Source organism: Rattus rattus, chromosome 2 (genome assembly GCF_011064425.1).
Source record: "Rattus rattus isolate New Zealand chromosome 2, Rrattus_CSIRO_v1, whole genome shotgun sequence".
NCBI lineage: Eukaryota > Metazoa > Chordata > Mammalia > Rodentia > Muridae > Rattus > Rattus rattus.
In genome coordinates, this window is record NC_046155.1 from 92,366,215 (window position 1) to 92,380,695 (window position 14,481).

Here is a 14,481-nt window from a genome sequence, read left to right on the forward strand (position 1 = left end):
GGAAGTTCTGTGCAGCCCCCGGCACCTCCTCAGTGCATGTCTCCCTGTTTTCCAGGCTCGTAAAAATATTTCCCTTAAAATACAAGGAAATTAGGGTTTGGGTTCTTGGCTGCCATCGCCGTATTCCTGTCCCATTGTGTCACCAGCTAGGGACACATTGACTGCATCTATAGTTTCTGGAGATTCTCTTGGGGTCCTGGTGAGAGAATGTTCTGAACACTTAAACTTACTACCCTGAGCAAAAGATGCATCTAGAAGGCATCTCTAAACTCTGCATGACTGGTTTTCTAGGGGAAAAGACAGTTTGCTATAAAAGTGGGAATTAGCAATACCCAAAGGGCCACAGGACATTGGGAGCTGGCAGACTGGCCCCACTGTTCTTTCTTTTCCTCTGTCCCATCTTAATCTGCCTGACTTTCTGTGACAGGAGAGGCTATAGGCTGAGGCTAAGCCTTGGTACTCATTCTGTACCCTCCTAGCTATTGGAAAACAAATAGCTTGAGGCTGCTGGGCTCGCCTTAGCTGTGACTCACAGGTGGGGTGGGGAGTAGGGGTGTCCATAGGCCTGCTTTCTGCTGCTGAGAGCTCTCCCTAGTTGAGAGGTGTGCTGGCTGACTGACTCACATGTGAGACATGGACCTCACATCTTGCTTCAGCTGGGGTTTCACTTAGGGCTGTGGGTTTCCAAACTCCAGTCAGTAGCTTCTGGTGCAGGGACACCAGACCTCCTTCTGTGCATAGTGCTGCCCCCTGTCAGAGTGAAGGAGAGAGGCTGTCTTTGCACAAAGGAGAGTAGGAACAACCATTAGTTCCTTGGGATTCAGGAGCACTGAGACCCTTGCCCTTGGTTCTCCAAGGCTGGCTGTCCCTCTCCTAAGGCTTTTTCTGCCTTCTCTGCACCTGTCTTCTTACTTAGGGCCGGTGTAGGAACTAATCCTTGTATTCATTATGTGACCCCCCCTCCTCTGCCCCTCTTCTTTCATTAGAGACAAGAGAGCTAATTACCACCCCTCAGAGGCCCAGCTACAGGCCATTTAGAACTGACACAGCCCTTGAAATGATTTAAAAATCCCATTTCCCTGCAATGAAATGGGCCACCCTTCCCTCCTCATTAAGGCTAATTACTAAATGCTTCCCATTTAAGGAGGAGCCTTGCTCTCACCCTCTGCCCAACTCCACATCAGGAAGTGGTTCCACACAGAACCTTACTGGGCAACAGCAGAGTCTCTTCGCTATCTTGACTGGATACTGAAAGCCTGCCACACCGTGACATCCTATCAAAACCCTGAATGAAAGCTAAGGCTGAAAGGAACAGGCAAGTAGGGATCAGGCTGGTGGAGTTTGGCAGAGTGGTGTTGAGGAGGGGGATAAAGATCTGCATGGTGAGGGGACACTAATACCTCTGAAACCTGCTGCAAAGCTGCTGACCCCAAACCAAAACAAGAACTTGTTGCATCCAGGAGTCAGTCCGTGCCCTGTGGAACTCTCCATGGTGCTGGGATATGGTGCTGGATTTTCCCAGAAAAGTCTTTTGCCTCATAGAAGCAGAAAACTCTACCACCACCACCACCAATAATTAATAATAATAACAATAATAATAACAATAAATAATAACAACAATAATAAGTAGAGTTGTGTGGCTTTTCCTAGAGAGATGTGAAAAAAAAATGCCGATCCACCCTAGATGGTGCACTGATGACAGACCAAAGAAATTATTTCATCTGGCTTGTGGAAAACAATGATTTGTTGGAGTTTTTTACAGGAACAGGAGTGACTTAAATGAAGCCGCATCACTGAAAAGCACACACCAGCCTGGATGATGGCTCACAAAAGCTGCATTCCTGCCACTCCCTGCACAACTGGTGGGCCCCTGCACCAACAGGTCTCTTTCCAGCAATTGTTCACTGTTTTTAAAACTTTGTGACCATTGATACTTTCTTACCTTCCTGGACCTTGGAAGCTTTGTTATGTCCCTCTCCCCTGTATCCAGGAGGAACATTTCAGTTCAAAGGAAATAGTTATAAACACCACATTTGTAAACAAGACTGTACCCTTTTCTCTAGGTAGTGTTGGTGTAGCTCAGGCTGGCCTCAGACTCACTGTGTAGCCAAGGACGGCCTCCACCTTCTCGTCCTCCTGTCTCTGCCTCCCAAGTACATGGTCTGTGCAGTACTGGGAATCCAACCCAGGGCTTCATGCGTGCTAGATAAACTCAGGGCCATCCGCAGCCACCATTTTCAATTCTAGTTTAAATGTGTTTATTTCCTGACATTTGTTGTTTGAATTTAAGGTTTCTAACTTAGGCTCTGAACTCCATTTGGCTCTGCTTTTCTGTTTTGTTTTGTTGTTGTTTTGTGTGTGTGTGTGTGTGTGTGTGTGTGTGTGTGTGTGTGTGTGTGTGACCACTCCCCCCTTTTGAGACAGGGTTTCAAACTCACTCTGCAGATCAGGCTGGCCTTGAACTTACAGAGATCTCCCTGCCTCTGCCTCTCAAATGCTGGGACTAAAGGTGTGACCCGCTGCCTGGCTTTTCTGTACTTATTGAGGACTGGGAGACACAGTCCTTACGGCTGGTCTTCTGAAGGTTTTCGTTTGCTTTCCAAGGCACAGGTGGTGTGAAGTGTCCTTGTGGGTCTTCCTTCCAGCCTCCCTGGTAGAAAATGCACATTAATGCTTAGCTCATAAGTGAGCTTGGTGTGGAGGGGCAAATTAAAGGAAAGAGATGTTACCTGCTCTTCTTGCCTTCTCAGTGTGCAAGGAACCAGACTCTGCCTTACCCTGATGCTTTGCCCCACCCCACCCCGCTAACCCCCAGCAGTAGAGGGGTTTCAAAGAGTGAGGTACTATATTCTAAGTCTTTTTCTGGAGTCTCTCAGGCCTGTCTACATTCAAATTTTGCCTTCTGATGCTTGCAAACGAATGTTTGGGCAAGGAGGAAAACCTCTGTGTAAAGGAAGAAGCACCCATTTCAGAGCTGCCAAGTGTACATTTCAGGCTTCTGACCCCATATGGGTGACATCCAGATGGCCACAACTCCTACCTCTGCCTAGTCTAAACACACCCCACTTCTCGGCGCCCCACCTTCTGGTCCATCCAGTCAAGACCGCAGATTCCTTTTCTCCAGCTGCTGTATGTGCAAGGAGCAGCTTAATAGCCATCTCCTTGGGTATTTTCCACCACAGGAGCTAGCCCTTCTTCAGAATTCTCATGACACGATTCCCATTCCCCACTAGCGATGCCAGTGGTCCACATCTGTATTGGTTACATTCGTGCCACCACGATCACAATGCCGCCAGAAACAACTAGAGGAAGGAAATACTTATTTCAGCCCATGGTTTCAGCCTATCACAGCAGCAAATGCAGTATTATTAAGAGAATGTGACAGTTCACACAGTCAGGAACTAGAGGCCAGGCATCACCTTCAAACAACCAACCCTAAGGACTTACTTATCATACAGATCCCACAGCCTAAAGGCTTCATAGCCTCCCCAATTAGTGCCATCTGAGAAACAGTCACCCAAAACATAAATCCATAAAGAATACTTCAGTTCTGAATGTACCTAATATATCTGATATGTTTGGTATCATAACAACATCTAATATGCTACAGAGTCCTTCTTCCCAAGAAGCAAGAGAGCTGATGCCCATTCCTCCTAGGTACTACCTACCTACAGGGCACCCGTAGAGCCGGAAAGCATCCTCAGGAAGTGACCGAGGCAGAAAACGGTGAGGTGCTTTGATTCACCCTCCCACTGTTATCCATCCCTCCATCCTGCCTTCCATCCATCTAACCAGTATCTAACACAGATTAAGAGAGATTGCAGAAGATATGGAGCCAGTGAATGCCCTTCCCACAAAAACTGTCACAGAGAGGAGAGTCAGGAACCAGTCCATGGAAACATCATAGCTCCTTGTTTCAAAACAGAAGCTGCAGGGAGAAGGAGAAGAAGGAAACCAGCAGTCCAGGAGAAGAGAGTTTCTGAGCTCTCAACGCAGGTGGATAAGCATGTGAGGCAGCAGGTAGAGGTACAGAGATGGGGGAGGAGCCCACAGCGTGGCACTCGTGGATGCTGCTAACAGAAGCTCTCCCACCAGGCCAGGGGATAGACCTTCCTCCATCCACAAGGCAACAGGGGATGTCAATGCTTTTTATTTTTATTTTTAAATAGAACAGGGACATGATCAGATCTGCACTCTTTGAGAGATCATTCGTGAATGACATCAAGGGCCACTCAGAGGGAATCCAAGGGTGGGGACAGAGCAGACAGAAGCCTTAGAAATACTGCTTCTGCCATTGAAGTAAAGGTGGGAGTTTCATCAATTGCTCTTCATGAGCCCTTGGTGGACATTTTTGTGTTTTGTTTTTCAAAAATAAAATCTGAGGCAAGAGCTCTTCGAATAACTTAGGTGAGTCTAGAACTTGCTCTGTATTTCAGCCTGGCCTTGAACTTTCAACCCAGGGTCTGAGTTCTGGGACTATAAGATGTATCACTCTTTTTTAGAAAGGATGGGGATTTGAGACAAAGTCCCCTGTAGCTCAGACTGGCCTTTAACTAGTTATGTAGCCAAGGATGCTCTTCAACTCCTGATTCTCCAGTTTCCACCTCTCAAGTACCAGGAACCTATTAATCTACCCCATGGCCACCTTGATGTATTTTTGGTCTTATTTCCATCAAAACCCTGCTACAACCCTCTTGAGGTGTAGAGGTCAGGTGCTCCCATTCAACCAGAGTTCCCTAGGTCTACTTTGCCTCTGTTTAGATTACCCACCAGGGATTTCAGCCCCTTTTCACTCTTCAGTCACCTCTCACCCCAGAGAATAAAGTTGGGAAAGGTGTTCCTACTGGGCAGACGACTTTCCTCAAATGAAATGAGCCATGGGTCTCTTTTCATGACCAAGCAGGGCATTTAAGACTCACTGAATGTGAGTGGAGAGTGATGTCAGTATCCCTAAGTGATGAAGATGGGCATCTTCTGGGGATAGCAGGTCCAACTGCCATCAAAACAGGGGCAGAAATGAGGAAAATCTGGAGTGATAGCACCTACCTACAATCCTATCACTCAAGAGTCTAAGGCAGGAGGATTATATATTCAAAAAATCCTGGGCTATGCAGAGATATGATATATGACCTCCTCTTCCTGGGCTATGCAGAGATACTCTATTGAAAAAAAAAAGGAAGAAGGGGAGGAGGGAAGGAAAAAAAGAAGAAAGGAAAGAAGGAAGAAAGGAGGGAAGGAAGAAGGAAGGGAGGAAGGGAGGAAGGAAGGAGGAAGAAGGAAGGAAACAAACAGTATAACCATTCCAGGTGGTGTTTATAAGACAATTAGGAGGTCTAAGCATCTCTCTTGAGACCTCATTGCCTGAGAAGAGGAACCGTAGATAGCTGGGGCTAGAACCCAGCTGTGGGCCCAGTGCAGTGATCCAGTGGGTCAATTACTAGTCAGAAACCATCTCTAGGCCTGAAGTATCAGTCAGGAGAGGGTGTCAAATGCAGGCCCTGGACATGGTATGTCCATCAACTCTCTTTATTCCAAGGTATGGCGTGGCCATCTAGGGATATAGGAGCCATTACATCTGCTTTTACCACATCTTCTGCCTTGAATTCAGGTCCTTTCAATGGTGTTCGTAACCATCGAGCCATCATCTCTCAAGCCCCCACAACATGTTAAGTTTTGTGTTCTGTCCTAAAAGTTTGCATACATCCTTATATTCCAGTTTATAATACATAATTTTGTAAGTATAACTTTTATTCAAGTATAACACAAATAAAAATGATATAATCACCATAGTGATTTCCCAGAAAGGCAATACTTAAAGCACCCCAGAAGTTTCCAATGACCACTACTGGGCTCTACCCATTAAAGGTGACATATATCCTGCCACAATGTATGTTGTTCGGAACCTTACGTTCCTTCCCCCTGAGTCAACTGTTGTTGGAGACATCTGTGCCCCTCCAAGCCACTGGGTCATTCCAGCATTGCAAGGTTACCTCAGCTGGAGTAGCACAGAACCTCCTTCTGTTCGGTCTTCTAACAGCTCCATCGAATAGGGGGACTGACCTATTACTATCCACACATTACAGTCAAGAAAGTGACTTGTGAGTTGACACACCCCAGCCTCTGTGGGTGAACTGTAGATGTTAGACTTTCCCCGGGGCCTGGTGTTCCCAAGGGGGACAGAGATGTGCTTGCTGGAACCTAGGGTGCCCTATCTGGGAGAACAATGATTCTAAGAACTGAACCAAAGGGATAAGCAGAGGACTCCAGGTAGCTGGGCTAGGGTGGCTACTGGGTCAGGCGATGCCCTCTCTAGGAAGCCAGATCCTGATGCAGAGTCCTCTGAACTGAATATGACTCTTGGCTTCTCAAGCCCATGACTGGACACTCTTCCCTACTCTGCCCTGGAGGCAGAGACTGGGACAGTCAGATCTCTTAGCGTGGCAAAGTGAGTCTGGGCAGGTATCTCTCCACTCTGAGCCCTCACTCTTCTAAGAAACTAGCAAGTCTGAAGATGTGGGTTATGACCCCCAGGGAAGCCAACAGGAGGCTTGGCAAGAGGCCTTCTCCTACTGACCAGAGGATGGCTGTAGTTGACAGCTCACTGTCATCTGAGAAGAGTCTCTCATATGGCCAGAGAGTTATTGATCTCAACTTGACACAAACTAGACTCAACTGGGAAGAGGGAATCTCAGCTCAGAAAATGCCTCCATCAGATTGGCCTGCTGGTAAGACTGGGGCACACTTTCTTGATTAATGATTGACGTAGGAGCATCCAACCAGCCCTAAACAGGTGGTCCTGGTTATTATAAGGAGCAAATTGAGCAAGCCATGGAGAGCAAGAGAGTAAGCAACGTTCTTCCGTGGTCTCCGCTTTGGTTTCTGTTTCCAGGTTTCTGCTGGAGTTCCTGCCCTAACTTCCCCTCACGATGGACTGTAAGCTGTAAGCTGTAGCCCATCAAGACACAAGCTCTTTCTTCCCACAAGTCACGTTTGGTCATGCGTTTACCACAGCAACTGGGTGTAGACTAGCATACCCGAGCAGATTCTGGAGCTGTGGGGAAGCCTCCATCTTTGACACCTCAAGAAGGATCAAACTGAGTTATTCAAACATTCTAAGAGTTGACAAAGAGGATTTGTTTTGCCTTCTTTTCTAAATAGCAAATCTGAAACCCGGGCAGTTTTCCCTGAGTGTGGGCATAAAGTATGGGTGGTCATGGGCTCCCACTGCTCTCCTGCGTAGATCACCCCAGGCCTCTGGAGAGATTCAGGACAGCGAAGATGCCGCATACGTTCTATCTACTGTATGAGAGCTGCAGCTCCCAGAGGAATGCAGCCTTTGCCCATTGTTTTCCATCAAGGAGCAGAGGGGTCTAAAGTAGGGACTCTAGCATCTGGCAGTCTCTGGAGTGGCTGCTACGGTTTTACATCTTCAAGAGAGTGTCCCTACCTCAAAGAGACAGTAGGAGGCTAAAGGAGGTAACAGATCAGAAGTGCCTAAGGCAATGTGTGCTACATAATAGGTTCAAAGTTAACACTCACCTATGTACTATTATCGTTATTGCTATTATTAGCAGAGTGACATCACAAAGAGGGAGACTGGGGTTAGAGAAAGTGTGTTCAGGTTCTGTGTAAGGATCTTCAAGATGGCTTGTTAGTGAGCAGCCCATTCCTTCAGGTGTTCAAATAGGCACTGAATGACCCTGGTCTCCATCTCTAAAGAACACCATTTGTTCTTAGCTAGATGTTTGATGTCCTTTCTACATCTTTGGAAAGTATAGACTAATAGATGAGAATGGTATTTATGTACCATGCATAACACAATGTTTCTGAGGTACACACACGTCATGAAAGGGAGAAATCCAGCTACTTAACAAATGTATTACCTGACCTGGTCCCTACCATGCCTTTTGCACCTGGAGGGGGTGTCCACCACAGTCTGTTGGTCTGTTTGTGTGCAGAAAAGGGAAGGAGTGAAGGTAATCCCATGCACCATCTGCAGTAGAGGACCCCAGAACTATTTCCTGACTCATGTCTCCATGCAGAAAAGCACCCCCTCCTTCCTTTTTTCTGTGCACAAACAGCAGGAGAGGGACCAAAATGGGGCCAGGAAGAGGTGGCTTAATAAAAAATCCCAATAAAGCTTTGCAGCCCCTGGTGGCCAGGGGCAAAGCCTGGGCACAGCCTTCCATAGACCCTCCCAGCAGGGGGCCCTAACTAATATTTCCGGAGCCTCTGCCTGCCCCTGGCTTCATTACCCATTCAGAAGGGACAAGAGGTCCAACAAGGCTCTCCAATGCTGCCTGACAATATTGCCAAGCTGCCCACCCCAGCCCCACCCCAGTGTACCTAGCCTCCCACTCCAGACCTGAAGAATGGGCTTCATGCAATCAGCCATTTGCCTATGGGACCAACTGGGTCAACTTATTGTGGTCACGTGCCAGCACCAGGGAGTCAGGTGACACTGGTGTGGAATTTGGAGGAAAGGCTTATTAAAGATCAATGGAGACGCACGGGGGTACTTGTTCCCTCCCCCAGAACAGAGAACCAAGATTGGTTCCAGTAGCCAAGGTTTGGGCAGATAGGGGCAGACTCACTCCAAGGCTAGAGTTGCTTGCTAACAGAGCGCCTCCTCTGGCAATCCAGAACTGGCCACAGGGCCAGCTCTTGCCTTGTTCCTCCCTCTACCCTCTCATAGAAAACACAATGCCTTTAAGGAGTCCAGGCCAAGAAAAGCTAAGTCTGCCCAGCTTCGAGACAGCGAGACAAAAGGGCTGGTGCAAGATTGCCCTGAGTGCCTCGGCCCTCAGCTGCCTACAATAGGCAGGAAAAAGGAGTGCAGACTCTGCAGTTGAGCTTAAAAAACAAACCTGTGAAATAGAGAGAGGCCCCCTGCTCCCCCTCCTCCAGTAGGTGCAGGAGGGGCTGAAAACATTTGTTCTGAGAGAGGGTGGGGGGAGAAAACCCTAAGTGCTTCTGCTTTTTTTTTTTTTTTTTTTTTTTGCCAAATCATGCAGAAGATGCTGGCAGCTGCGAAGATTCAATTATGCACAATGCGAAAAATCATTTACAAAAATAATGGCACTCGAAAAAAAAAATGGCCTCTCCAGAAATGGCGTGGAACAATAAATCCGTTAATTAGCTAATTAATATTCAATTGGGGTCAGTGGGCTTAATAGAACCTTTCTTGGAGACCCAAGAAATTCTAAACTGCCTCGAGGCGTCTGCCCACTGCCATTATCTCGGGCTAGCAGGCCCTTATCAGACTGCCAGCTGTCCCCAAACAATGCCGGTCCTTATCAGCTGGGGCAGCAGCCCTAGCCGCTCACTCCGGTTGCCTCCACCCAGAGGAGCACACAGCCTCTTGGTAATTGATATATGGCTCAGCTTTGTCTAAAGCTGTTTGCTCTGCTGGTATTTAAGGCAGCGCAGGACCCTCTGATTGATTGCCATTGGCCAAGTTTCTGCTGTCAATGACAACCTGTCAATGGGGGACCAGCCAATGACTGTGGCTAACATTCTTCAAGTCCCAACCATCTGGGCCAGGCCAGAGGCCTGACATGCAGCTTTGTGGCCCACTGGGTTTGGCCTGACTTCTGTTGTCTTCCTAAAGTAACTTGGGTTTGTGGGTGTGTGGGTAGAAGTCAGTGTCCCTTGCCTTGCTCCGTCATCCATTCAGTCTTTCAGGAAAGGAAGAGTTTGGAACAGACTCTTGCCACTCCAAACATGGCCTATGAGCTTGCAGTTGCCATTGCTTGAGAGCCTCAGAGAGGTTTCAGGCTCCTAGAACTGAAGCCTATGGAGTAGAGATCTGAGAGTCTACGTTTATTATACGGCTCTCTAGAAAACTGTCAAGCTGAAGGTTGAGAGGCAGTTGAAAAGTTCAAATCCCTGGCTGTGTCTCAGGACCATTTGGGCATGAGGAGGTTACATGTACTCTTTCCTCCTGTCTTGGGGCTCCTCCTCCCCTCAGTTCTGAGCACTGGAGATGTAAGGTGCTCTGAGAGAAGTAGGATGACCAGCAAGAGGCGGCAATCATTGTCATGCCATGCCTGTGGGGTAAGAATACATATGACCAAGGGGTTGATAAGTTCTGGCTCTACAGAGCTCCAAGAATCCGTCAAGAGCTAGAATGCAATTCTATAGAATATGTTTCCTGTGGGAAGGGCTTCCGAGGCTAGCCCCCAGATGCTTTCAGACCCACAGCAGGCTGAATCTCAGCTCACCTGCTCCATAGGATTTACCATGGGATCAGAAAGGGAAGGAAGCAGGGGAAGTCAGCGAAGAAGAGGGACTTACATCTTGCAAGGACTCGAAGCACGGGACCAATGTAACAGTTATTTTTCTTGTTGCTGTGAGCAAATACTCGACAAGAAGCAAATTAGGGAAGAAAGGGTTTGTTCTGACTCACAGTTTGATGCCACAGCCCACCACGATGGGGGAAGGCATGGCTGCAGGACTGTGAAGCATTTGGTCACCTTGGATCTACAATCAGAAAATAGGAAGAGACGGAAGCCGGCATTCTCCTCTTCATTCAATTAGAGATCCCAGCTCACGGGATGGTGCACCTACATGTAGGGTCTCCTTACCTCTGTGAACCCAGTTAAAGCTCTTACAGACATTTCCAGAGGTTGGTCTCCTAGGTTGATTTTTGATCTTGTAACATTGACAATCAATATTGACCTTCCTAGTTAGGTTTCGGCTGCTTTCCTCTCTAAGGAGGCAGTTTCTTCAGTGGTCTGCATTCCCTCTGCACCCCATCTCTTTGTTTGCAACTTACCTATTCTCTATCAGTGCACCTTCCCAGGCCTGCTCTGAGCACAGGCACATGCCTGTCTCCCTTCTCCCTGCCCTCCTCGACCTGAAATCCACAAGTCTGGAGCTGCATGTAGTAGAGGCCAGATTGTTCCTGTTCTTCATATCAATAAGGGCACCTAATCACTGAGGGTGAAGGGTTGTGGAGGTTTGGGCTTGAGTGTAGCCTAAGATGAAGTAGGTAAAGAGAACCCACTCTAGTGGTAGCTTACCTTTTCTCAGCTGCTGTGTGGAAGCCAGTCAAGCAACAAGGACAAGAAGGCAGTTTAGAGCAAACACCAGCAAAACTAGCCCAGCTCACCTTCAATGATCCTAATCCAACTCTGTCCAGGGAGGATGCTGCAGACCTCAGTAAAAGGAAAGGAGAACCGTAATCCTCCTAGGGTCATGGCCAAGCGCAAGGGAGTATGGATAGCAACAGGTGGCAGGATCCAGCCATAGGCTATGGGAATTCAGTGGGGCAAAGGCAGTTCAGGTAAAGGACGGCTCTGATAAGAAAATGATACCTTGGGCATGTGACCTGGCAGAGCCTTGAGTCTGAAAACAAATTCAAGGTGTTGGTCCTGGAGCCCAGCAGCTATGACAGTAGGTGAGATGGGAAGGTGAGGGTCAGGGTCCTGAAGTTCTTTTCCATCTCCAGGGACATCCCTATGTGGCTGACAATCTGAACAGCACTTTGTCCAGTACGAAGCCACATCACAAGCTCAATGGGCTGCTTTAGGAACTGGTTTCCTTGCCTCCTGCCATGTAGAGTTTCTAAAAGGAATTTCCAGAGCTTCCCAGACCCTTGGGGCAGGCTCGACCTCTTGTTTAGATGGGTGTGGGCTAGAAGAATGACCAGCAAAGAGCTTTGGGGAGGAATAGCTAATGTTCTGGGGGCCAACTAAAACCATTTGGGGTTTGGGGGTGACACCGAGGCTGATAAAAGTATCAAAAGCAGGTATCTATCCATCACTGCTCTCCAGATCTGATGACTGCCTTCTGGTTATGATAAACTCTGGTGAGGAGCGTAACTGTCTGCTAAGTAAATCACTTACTGAAGAACCATGGGTTGGCAGAGCCTGAATCCTAGCAAATGAGCACTGAGCTCTGAAGAGTGCAGGGCACCCACACCTTCCCTTTTCCCGCTCATACCTGCTCATACTCCAGACCAGCCCTTCTGGACTCCTGGGTCCTTGAGCAAGTCTACTCCTTTGGACAATCTGGGTTTAGCTCATCTGACTGGGTGTTAGAACTGGATATCAGCATTTTTCCCATGTGGGTTTGAGATGTGATTGTATCCTCTTTCCAGAGGAATGGATAATCCTGGGCTGTGGATACTGACCCAGACAAGTGGGTGCAGAATTAAAACACCCAAGGCTCTTTTTTTCAGGTCTAATCTGTCCTGCTCATGTTTTAGGAGGCTCATGGGCAAAGCGTAGGTGGGATAGACAGTGACAGAACCCATAGCAATGAAGCATTGAGACTCCCAAGAGTCAAATCTGAGCGAGGCAGAGGACACCCTCAAGAGCTGGCTGGCTTGGTGCAAGAGAAAGAGTGATGGTCACCACAGTGGAGAGGTTACTCTTGGCTAACACAGGCTTTCCAAGATGGTGGTGACAGTTACCAGTATGAAAATGGTGGTAGACAGGAGGTCTGCAGGTTTTCTAAATTCCTACCCTGACCTTGAGTCTCTGGTTTCCCTTATGCCCCAAGTGGCTTCTTCCTTGAGCAGGATAAGGGCTGAGATTGCTCTTTTTGGGGGCCCTCAGACCAGTCCAGTTCCTTTTTATGGGTAAGGAATACTGAGGTTCAGAGCACAAGAGCTTTGCATGAGCACATGGGTGCGTGTGTGCGCACGTGTGTGTTTGTGTGTTTGTGTGTGTGACAACGTTGGGTGGCATCATCAGGCACAATACACATGTATGTTTGTTTTACACAGGGTCTCTCATTGGCCTGGAACTTAGAAAATAGGCTAAGTTGGCTGGCTGGCCAGCAAGCCCCAGAGTCTCCTTGCTCCCAGAACAGCTAGCTATTCTATCATACCTGTCTGCTTTGTTGTTTGTTTGTTGTTTTAATTGTAGTTTCTGGGGATTGAATTCAGATCCTCATGCTTGCAAGGCAAGCACTTTACTGACTGAACCATCTCCCAGGGCTGCCTTCCAATTGTATACTATCCACGTTGGGTCAGGGACAGCACACATCTAGGGATAGCCCTAGCTCTCCTACAGTCTGCCTGACATCTACCCCCGCCACGCACACTCCCTTACTGGACTGACTCCACTGTGGGGGCATCCAAGCACTACCACCAGGGGAAAGAAAGTTTCTGTTAGCCTGAAAGCAAAGCTCAGGAGCAGGAGGCCCTGAGTGTGCCTGTGGAGTTTGGAGCTCCTTCAACTTCAGGACTAATTGCAGAGAGACGGTGGGCGGGCTCTTGGCAAGCGATTAGCTGTCCCACTGCATGAATAATTTGCATAGAAAATGCTTTATTTTGGCAATCTATTAAAGGGCCCACAGTGCTGGGGCTTATCGCAGCCTCGCAGCAAGGCAGAGGCTTGGCTATCTCGTTAAGTTCTGTTGATGCATAACAATTTGAAATGGGCACAAGCTAGTATGACATTTAAAGATGCCTTCACTTAATTATATTACACAAACATGGGGTTGTTTATCCTTGAGAATAAAGTCTTTTTGAAGTCAAAGTTGGCATGTGCATAAAGGAGGGCATTTTAACTGATTTTTCAAGAGGGGGCCTCCTCACTTCAGACTTTGGGGAGGGCGGTGCTCTGTTTCCTTAGGGCCTTGTAACACAGAGGGTTCTATGGCTGGGATGCAGGCTTTGAGATCCGTTCTTTAGTTTTCCTTCTTTTGGGGTGGCCTACAGTTTGGTGCTGAGTACAGTATTGTGGAGAGAAAAGCTTATTAGAGCAAGGAAAAGAGACTGGCTGTGTGACCTTGGGTGAGCGCCTTCCCTTCTCTGAGCCACATTGCCTACTGTGTAGCACTTAGGCTAGCTTTTTCTCTTCAAAGGCAACTGGCAAGCCTCAGCCTATTTTTGTTTTCCCTTCTCCACTCTCTTCACATTGAGTACGTCCGACAGATGCAGCTTTGGCTGACAATATGGCTCAATTGATAGTGTTGGCCTAGCATGCGCAAAGCCCTGGGTTCAGGTCCCTGCACTGCATAGACTAGGTTATGTGGCACATGTCTGTAATTTCAGTACTTGGGCAGGAGGATCAGGACTTCAAAGTTGGTCTCAGCTACACAGAGTTCAAGGTCAGCCTGGAATACATGAAACCTTGTCTTAAAAACAAAACAACAGCAACAAATGCAGCTTTTTGTTGAGAATCACAGGGAATTCAGGGAGCCCATTGTGCTTTCTGGGGACTGGGCTCACGCGGGAGGAGGGAAACGGAAGGGCACACAGCTATAGCAGGCATTGGTATGCTTTTGCTCTGCCAAGTCAGAAGACCCAGGAGACTGCAGAAACACAGCTTCGCCTCACTCCCATTAACACTAGGAATTAAGTCCTGATTGGAGAACTCACAAGGAGAGCTCTAGGGGCGTTTAGAGAGCCATGAAGCTCTATGAAGCCCGCCTTTACCTTCTTGTGCTTTCGGCATAGCCATCTTAGAGTTAGCTGGGTCTTCACCTCTGGGCTCTGCAGCAGATGCCAGGTCTGCTACAGAGGAG